The sequence below is a fragment of the Spinacia oleracea genome, chromosome 5 (assembly GCF_020520425.1).
Source record: "Spinacia oleracea cultivar Varoflay chromosome 5, BTI_SOV_V1, whole genome shotgun sequence".
In the NCBI taxonomy this organism is placed as follows: Eukaryota; Viridiplantae; Streptophyta; class Magnoliopsida; order Caryophyllales; family Amaranthaceae; genus Spinacia; species Spinacia oleracea.
Window position 1 is genome coordinate 69,039,056 of NC_079491.1, and position 9,526 is coordinate 69,048,581.

A 9,526-nucleotide genomic window follows, 5' to 3' on the forward strand; every position below is an offset into this window, starting at 1 on the left:
CACTAGTGTGTACAAAAGGGGAAGCTCCCCACTCAGCATCAGAATGCCTCTGATGAGCACCAGCACTGGACCCTTGTCCCAGCTCCAAGCTTGGTCCTTCCTGTCCCAAGGACGTCTCCGCATGAGGCTCCCTGTCAACAGAGTCTCTACGGTCTCGACGACGCTCCTATACAAGATACAACTTCAAGAGTCAATTTCCCAGTTGGAATTTCCAGTATACAAGTTTCAAGATCAAGTGACGTACCTCTCTGTTCCGGCCAGAAAGCTTCCGGGTCAGCTTTGCGCACTGCCTCTTCCAAGAGTCAAGCAAGAGCATCCAGCGACGCACTCTCGCCCGAGGCGCCTCCATACAAAGTTCAAGATCAATTTCCCATGCAAAGTTACAAACAGTTTCCAAAATGCAACAGTACTTACAGGGGCGTAATGCTCAGGTACAGCATCATATGATTTCCGGTGCTGAGGAGAAGCCCAAGGAATGGTCTCCACCACCTCTTCCCCGTCCGAGTTCTCATAGCGGAGGATCCTATCAGCATGAGGAATGTCCTCAGGATCAACCTCCTCCTCCTACATACAATCATACAATCATACAATCAATACAAGAATACAAGAATACAAGAATACGAGAATGCAAAGTTCAAAAGCTCACCGGCAGTACGAAGCGTACTGGTGGAGCCAGCCTCTTCAGGAAGTCGTCATAGGTCCCCTTCCTGTGTACAAACTCCCTCCAAGAGCGGCAAACACCATCGCCCCTAGCCTCCGCATAGAGCCGGGCCAACTCTTCATCCAACGCCAGCATGGACTCCAGCGGATCCTTGGGGACAAGCCTATCCCCTGAATGGCGTTGAAGGGACACTCGCTCCCCCAGATACCACATATAGCGGTACACCCTTGGAAGTAAAACCCGCCGCCCAGACAGGAAATGGGCACGAGCAGCTGAGGCAGGTACAACCGCGTTGGCAAAAGGACGCCATACCACCTACAAAATAGACAACTCAAGCAACAGTATAAATACGAATACAAGAAAGCAAAACAGTACAAGAATATTACCCTATCAGTAGGTAAAACTCTCCAAGCTCTGCGAGAAGCCGCCAGGGACGCACCAATGCGCACTGCTCCTATCCAAGAGGCAGCATACGGGTAAGCCGCATCTCTAGTACGCCCCGGCGCCAAAGTCGGAAAGTGCTCATAGATCCAAATCTTTCAAGGAACAAACAAAACATCAGTCAAGTTCAAGATACAAGCATACAAATACAAAGTACAAAGTACAAAGTACAAGGAGTCTCGAATACCTCCAGCACGCTCCACAGAGCAGCCATGCTCGGGTCACTCCCCAGTGCAGTCCGGGAGGCCCGCCCCATTTCATACAAGAGGTGGTTATATGCCAAACCACCCCAGTTATAACTCGAGACAGCTCTCAAGTCCCTCAGAGCGGACAAGAAGCTAATATGCACCCGACTGTTCCTACTCGGGGCAATCACTCTGCTTACTAAGACAAGGAGGAAAAGCCTAACCCTCTGCTCCGCGGACACATCCTCACCACAGATAGCATCCACAAGCACCGTCACAAAATCGTGAGAGTCGTCCTCTGACAAATCAACAACAGGGCCGAGCAAGTCCCTAGCAGCGGCCGAGCGCCACGTCAGCTCAGAATCAAAGGTCACATTCCTCTCAGGAAAAGGAAGACCTGTAATCATAGAAAACTCAAGAGGGGTAACAGTGATCTCTCCCCATGCCATGTGGAAAGTGTTGGTGGTATCCCACCACAGCTCTAACAAGGCCCACAAACAATTTTTAATCCCCGTTCTCCTCGGGGAACCTCCCATGGTGCGCCAGAAATCGGCCAGGCCCATCTGCGACCAAATTTCCATAGCCTCTGCATCAGCACGGAGAGCTTTAAAGGCCCTCTGAACCTCCACCAAGGACCAGTAAGTACGGAACGGCTTCCCATCGGCCTACAGGTGAACGAGTTAGCGCAAGACCTATACAATTACAAAGTACAAATTCAAAACACAGTACAAGACTCACCATGCCAGCGCGAGGCCGCTGAGATAAGTGCCAATCCGGCCGAAACACCAGGTTAGAAGGGGTCCAACCAGCACCAGGGAAAGCAGGCGCATCTCGGGGAACCATACCCCCACCTGGCGCATATATTGCAGCCGCTTCATCATCCGAAACGTCTTCCTCAGCAGCTCGAACCACAGATGATTCAGCGAGCTTTCTCCGAGTGTGACGAGGCATACTAAATCAAGTAGCATACAAAGAGTCAAAATTCTAAACTGGGGGCTATCCTATACTAGCCTAAACAAAGTCAAAAAAAAATTCAAAACAAAATCCCAGTGGACCTCCAATTCAAGGCACAAGTTCACACCAACGCCTAGGCTATCCACGCCGAAGCAGGTATTCAAATTCCTACACCAACGCCTAGGCTATCCACGCCGAAGCAGGTATTCAAGTTCTACATCAACGCCTAGGCTATCCGTGCCGAAGCAGATACAAGTTCAAAAATTCAAAAGTACAAGTTCCAACAGTTCAAGTTCAAGTGGTTATCAAACAGTTTTCTACAAGATTCAAGAAGCTTAAGCATACAAGCATGATTTCAAAGTACGAGAAAATCAACACTACATGCAATCCTAGAGTTATTTCATAAGCAAAAACATGAAAAACTTACATGGACAAGGCAAGAAGAAGACCAAGGGGAGAAGCTAATCGACCTTTGAGAGAAAAGAAGCAAGAATTTCAAGTGAATGTGCCTCAAAATGGCACGGCAAAGGGGCACTTATATAGTGCAACCTAGCGCCGGGCACCGCCCCAGCGCCGTGGGCTGACCTGCTGCATGCGCAGGTCTGCAGCGCACACGGTCTCCCGTGCTAATTGCACGTCCTTTGCTGTTACGGTCTTCCGCACCAAGCATCAAACATCGCATCGAACCATCCATCAAAAATACGGGTATACACCTGTATCTCCAAGTACAAACAGATGAATATTTCAAGAATACAAAGTCCAAAAAATACAACGACTCAGGCGCCCAACTCCCAACGGACCCAAGCTCCGGGAAAGTCAGTCGAAGTTCAAGATTTTAAGGGCCAGTAAAAAGCTCTTATCCCCAGCAAAACACATCCCAGCGGATTAACTCCGGGTGTCAAAATTCAAAATTCAAGCTTCAAAAATTCAAATTTTCCACGCCAAACTTCGTCCTGAACTGAAGGCGGAAAAATACAAGTACAAATTGGAGTCATCACCAACCGCACCGAGGTAGACTCTATCCTTTTTCTGACGCCTGTTTTATGCAGGTACCGGTGTACAAAGAGTGGTCTCGATTGCAGAACATCTTGACCATTCTCCGTCCCTTTCGAAATACTTTGACTTGCGCTTTCCTAACCGAACGCTCAATCAAAGTGGGGGCTTCTGTAGACACCTAATTTGTGTCTCCCCTTTGGGATGATGACGATGCCATTATCCTTGTTAGGCGATTGGAGTACCTCCAGGCAGAAATCTCAATTGCTAAGATCACGTCCAAAATCCAAGGTCCAAAATCCAATCCACGAGACCGTTCCCCTCCCGGAACTCGGTACAAAATACAACTTCCAAAATCCAATTTCAAAATCCAATATCAATCTCAATTAGTTGACCATCCCATTGGTCTTACTAGGCCTTTTCTACTCAAAATCATATAAGGCAAGTCAAATTCGGGCGCCGACCCACAAAAACGAGCATGCCGGGCCCCGCCCCGTAAAATCGGAATTCAAAAACCCGAGAAAGGCTTGGTTTTAGATGCAAATTCAAGTCTTAACCTCCAAGAAAACACTACACGCCAAACATCGTACTATTCGTACGAAGGTACGCCCATACATGACAAATCAAGGACGGCATCTTTCCGTCCTTTTTGGCGGCATTTAGGCCACGTGAGCAGCGCCCAGCGCTGGCGTGTGCTGGCGTTTTGCACCATTTCCTACCTATAAATATGCAACACCCCGCATTTTCAATAAAATGGGAGCCTAGTCTATGCTAACAAGTTTGCCCCTTTTTATGTTCTTTGCTCCCCGATCCTATTTTATGAAGTAAAGTGGAGATACGAAAGACGATGGCGGAATGTAATTGACCTTAATGACGATTAAGGATCAACATATAATTTTGCCCCTTTTGTATTCTTTACTCTTCGATTCTAGGTCTCGAGTTGAAGCAGAGTCATGAAAGAAGATGGCGGAATGAAGGCTAGACATTGTCGGAATTGAAATAAAATTGTGAGATCTTGGTTTTAAAATAAATATCATATTTTTATTCGAATGTTTTCGATTTTCAACAATCATTTTATGTGTTTAATTTTTAAGTTTCGAGGACGAAACTTTTTCTAAGGGGTAAGGATGCAACACCCCGCATTTTCAAAACGTATTTTATTTGCTTAAAAACGTCCTAATATTAAAATAAAATAAAATATAGATTACTAGTAGTATTATTTTTGCGACTTACGAATTTAATATTGTGATGTTTATTGGAAAATCATTTTCGAAATTTAATTGTCTAATGTACGACTAATCTAAGCCCGTATTTAACATCATTAACAACCGAAATTCTGAAATTTACCTAGTATTATAAAATTTTAGAAATACCCATGCTCACTCAAAAGCCAAAATCCATACTCCTCTTTTGCTTCTCTTTCACGTGTCAATCAAGTGAATGAGTAGAAAATTTTTCTTACTATTTTGACTCCCTTTTCTCCTTATTTCTGTCCAAATTCATTTTCTTGGTCTACAAGGTCATCCCCTACTTCCTCCTTACTCCTCTAGACTTTTACGTGTAAGTGTAAAACCTTAAAGGACAATATTTCTTGACAAATGTCATAAGCAACTCACCAATATGAGCTTACTCATCAATTGTAGACTACCCGATTTCTTCTTCCCCTCATGTAATTTCCATGGTATTGATTTAGAGGTTTTGCCAAAACCATTAAAGTTTAGCTCATCCCTTACGTTTCTCGTCACCTATAATCCCCTACAAATACCCAAGTATGCTGCCATCATTCTCCATATCAAGCAAGAACACACATGTAATTAGCTATGAAAATCCTCCAAAATACCCTCTGTTTCTATGCACCACCACCATCGTAGCTGCCTCTACCTTCATACTGCCACCAAAACACCACTCTAGTAATTAACCTTCTCTCACCCCCTAACCACCATGTATGACTTCTAACCAAAAACAACAAGCTTGTAGCATTTCGTTACCAAAACCGAAAACCGAAATTAGTCCCTCTTTCTCCCTCCTCTGCGGTACGAACCACCGAACCACCACCACCTTCTGCCTCCACCGTCACCAACATCACAATCTACTCTCTAAGAACTAACGACCCAAAAGTAATAAGTATAAATTGTAGTATCTCGAAACCGCACCCGAACTCATGATCATGATGTACCCCTCCTCTATCCTCGCTGCTGTCACGGTGCAGAACCACCACCTCACCGGAGGCACCTTGATACCTCCGTGAAACTCCGACCACCCAACCTCGACGAGTACCACCTACTTCCACCCATGTGCCGATGCCACCTCACGCAAATGCCACTTCACTGTTCTTCTCTGTTTCGTGTAGACAAAAGTTGAGTGTTTAAATGTGTAAACCAATTACCAACTAGAGTAATATTGTATAGTACGTGGGTCACCAAATTCCTAAGATAAAGTCAACCTTCCTATTATCCTCTAAATTTGGGTAAGTTATACTTATATGGTATTACTTTTGGAAGTAAAGTAATTACTTTCGAAATATTCCTGTTAATAATAATAATAATAATTATAATGTTTTACTAGTAATAATATTCAAGAGTACTTTTAAAGGAGTTTTATAAATTGTATATTTGTAAAATTATTAATGGGTCAATCTACAAATTACAAGGATAATCGATTTTTGGAGCTCAGGAAGAACGGTCCATCGAACATGAAGTATAAACTACGGTTGAGGTAACATCTATTGCTAACACCCACAATCCCCTTATGAAATGTGTTTTATGAGTTTATGAAATATGTTTATAATGATGTGTTTTATTGGATTGTGGGATATGAAATGTGTTTACAAAGTATGTTTTATGATGATTATATTCAAGCATGTTTATGTATGATTTTATAAGAACGATGTCTATGAGTTACTAATAAGATACAAAACATGATAAATACAAGTGTAACCGGTTCTGGCAGTTAGTGGGGTTACTATTTCTAGGTCGTGCACGTACCGCCGTACCGCGAGACACCCAACAAGGGAGAGTGGTCCTTGAGGGTTACCGTAAGTTAAAAAAAAAGAAACTATTTAGGTACGGGCGTATGTCCAACAAGGGAGAGTGCTCCTTGAGGACTATCGCAAGGTGGGAGACGTCCCGCAAGGCTAACTTGTCAGTTACCAAGTAAAATGAAGATTTTATGAAAGATAATGGGAACTACTAAAGTTTCAAGTTATAAATGATGTTTTATTATGATGATTTTATGAATGTGATTTACTATATTCTATTCTCCCTGATTGCAAAGTAAATAAAATGAATTGAAATGAGTTTACGCTGTTAGGGTAGTATGTTACTGGGCCTCGGCTCACGATGTTGCTTTTGTTTTAGGTACGAAGAAGATCATGGGATGTCTTAGAGTGAGGATGCAACCATCAACTTCAAGATCGCTGTTTAGTAAAGATAATTATGTCTCACGAGTAATAATGGATGTATTAACTAAACTCTAAGGTTATTTTCAAGTATTGAGTTAGATTCTAATATAAATGTTTAATCAATGCTAGAAGTATTTATTATTAAAGTTTATGTAGTAATTTAAAAAAGGTTATGTCGCCTTGTATTTCCCACGAGGGAGATACGGCATGTGACGCTTCGACTAAATTAGGGTTTCCGCTGCTAATTAAAGATAATTAACCTAATTAATGTTGTTTAGAAGTTGGGGCGTTACAAAATACCTCTCATTTCCATCGAAAAAAGGGGGAGCACAATACATACAACGTCGTAATTTCGACATTACTCCTCTCAATACAAACTTCAAAACTCCTCAAAAACACATACAAAAATTCTTAAACTCAAGAGCAATTGGGAGCTCGTGCCTAAGCCTAACTAGGTAAATCCGAATCCCATTTCAATCAATCATGCTATTTTGATTTCAAATGATTAGCAAGTTGGTGTTTTTTTTTTGCCATAAAAAAAACCTCTTGCAACAATCACACATGCTTTTTCAAAAATACAAACTATTTTAAATACAAAATACAAACTTTCAAGGTTCAAGGATGTTCAAAGTTGTTTACATTCATCTCTTTGAACTAGAATCACCTTTAAGTGTGGAGTAATCAAAGATGACACCTTTTCGCATTTAAAGGTTTAGTCTTTTGAGATTCAAGACTCCATTTTTCAATATACAAGTTAAAGTTTTCAAATTTCAAAGATCCCACCATGTTTAGGGTTGTTCATAACTACCTCTATAAACTAGGATCATTTCAACTTCAAATTAAATTTCAATCATTTCAAGTCCAAGTTTCAATCTTTTCAATTCAAACCTTTCAATATTCAAGCTTTCAATTTCAAGTTCAATATGCAAAATCTAGGACATTTGGGTTGAGCAAACTCTCCCAAGTTGAGATTTTTGGCTTTGAATTCGTGTCGGGCGCACTTATTTTTAAGGAGCCGCTTGGCGTTCGAATCTCATGTGCCCAAGTACAAATTTCAATTATGCACCTTTCAATATCGCAATTTCAATATCGCACCTTTCAATATCGCAATTTCAATACCGCAATTTCAATACCGCAATTTCAATTTCGCACTTTCAATTCCGCACCTTTACTTGCCTAGTCCATTTCTAGGCAATGTAGACCTACTCCCTAGTCCTTTTCTAGGGGGTCTTGTATTTACTAATTCCGCACTTTATTTAGTATTGTGATGTTGCTTTATGTGCTTTATCGCTTTCATCACCAACATGCTAAATACAACAAAATACAAAGGTTACATCACGCTTAACGAAGATATTTTTGGACAAACCGACCTAAGGTTCCTTAAATCAATCTTTAAAGCAAAGTGACCAGCGTACAATTAGAAATTCTATTTTGCTCTAAATTTCAAACCCACATAGTCTAATCTTAGGGTTTATTTTCGAAACAATGTTGTGCCAACGTACTTGAATATTTCTAAAGCTCGACGAATAAGCATTTTCGTTCCCGAGCCCGGATCTCACCCATCCGTTTCAAGGATTCAAGGCCTTATCCAAAAATAGAGTCATTTTACGGTTTTCCCAAACGGGACCTAAAATAAAGTTTGGTGGCGACTCCTTCGAGGTGCAAAAACAATTCAACGGTTCTCCAAACGAACCGCCGCGTGCCAACCCCCCTTGTAGGAAACGGGAACACAAAAAACCCCCCCTACAGGTGGCGACTCCTTCGAAATCCAAAAACATACAATGCTCCAAGCCTTCCGTAGGGAAAATACTAAAAAAAGTACGGAAAAATTGAAGGAAATAATGCCCTTGGTCCAAGTATGCATTCTATGTTAAGTCTAATAAATGCGGTTCAGTATTAATTAAGAAGTTAATAATTCAGTGAGATCAAGTGAGCTGAATGCCTAGCTAGAGGCCGCTTCAGTTCAAGTGGAATTAATGATATTAATCCACAGCTTACTCTTGACTGAACCCGTAGGGTCACACAAATAGTACGTAAACGGATCAAGTATTTAATGGCATTAAATACTCCAACTATGGATATTCGGAATCGACGGATCTTGGTTTCAGTGGGAGCTGAGATCATCACAGGCAAGAAATGAATACTCCGGAAACGATGATATTGCCGGAAACGGAAATATGGATCGTATCGGAAATATAACTATTATCCAAGTCGTAGATGTTGCCGGAAACGGAAACATGGTACGTATCGGGAAATATTATCGGAAATGGAAATATTGCCGGAATCGGAAATATTGCCGGAAACGGAAATATTGTCAGAATCGGAAATATTATCGGGATCGGAAAATAATTCCGGAAACGGAAATATTAAATATTTGTTCGAAACGGAAATTAATTCCGGAATCGAAAATATTAAATATTGTTCGTATCGGAAATATATTCCGGAATCGAGAATTTAATCGGAAGCGTATCGTACGAATAAGCATCGGACGAGGCCTGCCGGACGAGGGCCCAGCACGAAGCCAGGCCATCGCCCAGCAAGCCAAGCGCGCCACACGAACAGCCAAGGCCACGCCAGGCCCAGCGCAAGGCCAGGCCCAGCAGGCCGTGGCAGCGCGCACAGCGCGCGCAGCGCGCGCAGCTGCGAGCAGTGGGCTGCGAGCATTGCTGCAGCTCGCGTGGGCTTGTAGCTCGCGTGGGCCGTGCGGCCGTGTGGGCTGTGCGCGGGCATGGCCTGCACGCTTGCGGGTCATGCTCGCGTAAGTGTTTGTGTTCGCATACGAAACCTAAAACGTGAAGAATTCGTTTAATGATTAAATTCCTAATTCTATTTGATAAATTAATTAAATAAGAGTTTTATTATAATTCTAATTTAATTAATTCGTATCCTAAT

At 42.3% G+C, this 9,526-nt stretch overlaps 1 long non-coding RNA gene across 1 annotated transcript; it reads left to right on the forward strand.

Annotated features, from left to right (window-relative positions):
• The first annotated feature begins 4,832 nt into the window (after window positions 1-4,832).
• On the forward strand, window positions 4,833-6,793 carry LOC110790795 (uncharacterized). Its single transcript, XR_008920908.1, has 3 exons — window positions 4,833-5,701; window positions 5,885-5,949; window positions 6,591-6,793. It is a non-coding gene; the product is annotated as an uncharacterized lncRNA (long non-coding RNA).
• Window positions 6,794-9,526: the final 2,733 nt, after the last annotated feature.